Raw genomic sequence first — 3977 nt, 5'->3', positions numbered from 1 at the left:
TCGTATCAGGAGCTCTGGGCATAGAGCTTATTCTTCTTGTATGTAAGCAATATGTAAGAAAGTTAGCTGTAAACAAATTTATAAACCTCTCTTAATATTATTACTAACAATCTTAATTTAATTTTTGGCTCTTAACGCTGCAACTAATAGTAGTAACAAAAATAACAGCAGCTAACATTTATTCAGTATTTAGAATGCTCCAGGCAGAGTTTTAAGTGCTTTTTATGTAGTGACATATTTAATGCTTATGACAACCTAGAAGAAAGGCATTTTTACACCCTTCAATTTACAAAGACATTGATACATAAAGAGTTTAAATGATTTGCCCAAGATCTACTAGCTAGGATTGTGACGCTAGAGTCCACACTCTTAACCAATATGCTGCCTCTTGGTTGAACTAATGATAGCAACCAAACACCTTTTAAATGTCTGATTGTGTGTATATAGCATTGTATTTTCAGCTATCACCAAGTCTTCTTTATCAGCCAGTCTCCTTCTTAAGTGTATGCTTTTGGAGTTTTGTGTGTAGCCCCCTCATGAATTCCCACAACATAATTTTAAGTTTTGTGAAAATGTTCCTTACTTCCTCATCTCCTGTCATGTGGATCTCATAACCTAGAGCTATAACTTAAGCTACAACTTAACTCCATCAATTCTCTGCTGAAAACATTTTTCTCTGTGAAGTCTTTCCTCACTCCTATGATTGGTTCAGGTTCTTCTGCTTAAAACTCATATAGCCCCATGAATTTCTTGTTGGTCTTTACTACAATAATCATTATTGTAGGGGGTCCTTTAATGCCTGTCTTACCCTCTGTATTGGATGCTCAATGAGAGCAAGAATTGTCTGTTTTGTGTACTAAGTACTACTGAAAAAACTTCTCTCTCTGTTTTTTTCATATAGTATTGTCTCACAGGGGTCCATTTTACCCCCTCTTCGCTTTGTCTTTAACTGATCCACTCTTGGCCTGACTTTCTGGTTTTCCTTTACTTCTGGTCAATCTAATGGATCCTCTATCAATTTTATTAGATCCATCAAGTACTTAGTCTATATCATCCTTGACCTCAAGAAACTATAAGTCTAAAGGAAAAGACAGGTACAACAACTCTGAGAGTAAGAGATATACTTTGATAAATGCTGAGATGTATCGTATATCACAGCTTGGAGCATTTACAAAGTGGACTAACACATTAGGCCTCTGTAGCTGTGCTGTAATGTGTGAAGTTAATCCTGCAAATGCTCTCAATAGTTTTCTCTAAAAACATCAGGAGAAAGAAAGTAAAAGTAGACCTTGGAACCTATTTTAACCTATGATTGCTCTCTCTAAAATAGTTTCTTACTAGATTATTCCTTCCTTCCTCAGGAAATTGAAATGGTGCACAAAGCATCTATTTCCTTTTTATTTTTTTCTTACATTACTTAAGAACAGGTTTCAACCTTGGCAAGATGAAGCAGGTTGTTTGCAAAAACAAAAGAGGAATCAGGGTTTTCGCAAATGTAACTTTAGTCTAAAAATAGATAATGGAGATTTTATATGCGGTTTGCACCTACCAAGATTTCTTTCTTCTTGTTTGTTAAGCCCCATTCTGTCTTTATGGTACAGGAGAGAAAAGTTGTAGGTGAGTAAAGGATGAGAATTTGATGTCTTTCAACCCTGCCTGCTATTGCAGAATGTATATATCTTACCCCATCTTTAGCAGTATCAATCAGCCCTCCAAGTGACAAGACAGATTCTCAGCAGGTGGCAGCCACAAGCCCCTCATTGGATCTCCATCCTCCTACAGAAGTCTAGATATGGGATGATAAAGAGGCCTGAGCATGCCTTAGATCCTCTTTTCAACAATCCTAATAGACCCAAAGTTACTGGGACTTGCCTCCCTCTGAATTAGGAGGCTACAGTTGTCGAGTAATAAATTTTCCTTTGGGGTAATTCTATATTTCTTTTGCTTATTGTAAGAAATAGACTATTCACTATCCTTATGTGAAATACAAATTAAACTGTTAAAAAAAATAACGTCAGGCAGTATGCTCTTTGAGCCTCATAAAAATCCTGGAAGTGAGGCAGGGCAAAGTTATCAAGTGCATGTACATACGAGAAAACAGGCACAGGGAATGGCCAGACCCAATCCGCTCTTACCTTTTCAGCAGAGTCCTCAGCCACTTCCAAAAGACTTGCATCATAGTGACATGGACAGTCATATTCCTTCTTCCCTGCCTCAGAATGTTCCTAATTTTCTGTTCTAAGAATGACCCCTCCACTTGTGCTTGATTTTTCTTTTCCTGACTATCTCACCTTAGAGGAAAAACCTCTGACCACGTCTAAGTTTTCTGTTTTGTAGACTGTGCTAACATGTTTTTTTAACTTCCGCGGCTGATTGTCTTTTTAAAAGAAAGGGTTTATTAAGCCTTTTTTAGCAAAAAGAAAGGAAAGACAAACATGTCTGTACGTAATGGAGTTTCACAAGTGTTTTTATACATCAGATAGTGGGGAGAAAGATGTAAGCGTTTATGAAAGAATTATCATTGGCTGTAGAAAAAGGGGAGCAGAGAAGGTGAAGGAGGGCTAGTTCTGGGATAGGTGCAGAGTCCAAGGAAGAAGTGTTTACTCTCTTGGATATATTGTGGGCAAGTCCGGATGGTTCATGTATAAACAAGAAATATAGGCTCTTGTGGTTCGAAGGTGACTGGCTATTCTCTCTTCAGAATAATCACGGAAATAGCCACCTGGAAATTAGTCTGAAGTTCCTAACGTACGCTAAGGAGTATGTGCAGTCTTTTGTCAGAGCTGGCTCATGGTTATTAACAGGCTAACTGTTCTGTTTCTTGCTCCCACTCTCTGGCAACCGTAATTTTAATGTAGAACATAGTTTTTTTTTTCTCGTCAGCTGTAAAATTCTATTATTTAATTTTGTTCTTTGGATTTATTTCTGGTAAATTTACTGGTGAAGGCTCTTTCATGGGCTATCATCAATGCCAAGTTTGCTTCAGTTTATCACACTACTGGATCCATGCACAAGGCAACTGTTTAGTGTGCTTTCTACGAAGACTTATAATGAGCAAATAGAAGGTCAAGAAAAGAACAGTGTCTTTGCCAGGCTCTTGATTTCAGTTGCTAGATCTCATTCTTTTTATAAGTGAGTTGTTGTGAAAATTTGTTTGGTTTACCTGATATGTTAATCAAATATTCTAGGCTTTGTGGAAGCATGCTTGTGTTTCGCAAGTAGACTAGAGTACAGTATGTTTCTGTTTGTGACGCTCTGTTATGTTTGCCTCACAATGAAATAGTCTCTGTAAATGTATCCCAGGAAAGAGGGAGCATTCCCATATTCTCAGCTACTCAGTACTTACCAAGAAAAAGAGTCTCTTTTTCTACCCTATTTTTCCTCTAAAAAAATGTTTGTAAGAGCAGATTCAAGGTAAGAAAGTATACCTTTTTACCATGTTATGGTAGCTTGTTCAACAGGCAGACAAAGTGTTTCAAGGATAGAATGATGAAGATAATTCCTATGTTTGTATCCTAATGTTCAGGGTAATAACTACCACTCCCCTCACTTTTAAAATACAATATGCCAAATAAGAAGATGATAATTAAATATACAGACTAACCTCTACTGCTTAATTATATATATATATAAAATTAGGCAGTAGAGGTTATATATATATATATATATAAAATATGTAATATGTAATATATAATATATAATATATAGTTAGATATATAGATCAGTTTGTATGCTAGTTTTGACTATTAGCCACCATATTAACCATTATAGAAATTGTTTATCCTAGGGCCTGTTAGACTACAGGAAAAATAAATAACAAAGACAATAGAAATAATAATAGTATGCGATGAGTAAGAGTCACAGATGTAAATACAGCTTCCACCCTTGCACATCAAGATAACCTAGTAACATGCATTGTTAAGATGTTTTTTGGCCCACAAAGTGAATGACCAACTGAAACCAAGGGTCCTGATTTA

This window comes from Pteropus vampyrus, unplaced genomic scaffold (genome assembly GCF_000151845.1).
Source record: "Pteropus vampyrus isolate Shadow unplaced genomic scaffold, Pvam_2.0 Scaffold869, whole genome shotgun sequence".
Taxonomy (NCBI): domain Eukaryota; kingdom Metazoa; phylum Chordata; class Mammalia; order Chiroptera; family Pteropodidae; genus Pteropus; species Pteropus vampyrus.
This window is presented reverse-complemented; position numbering follows the sequence as displayed.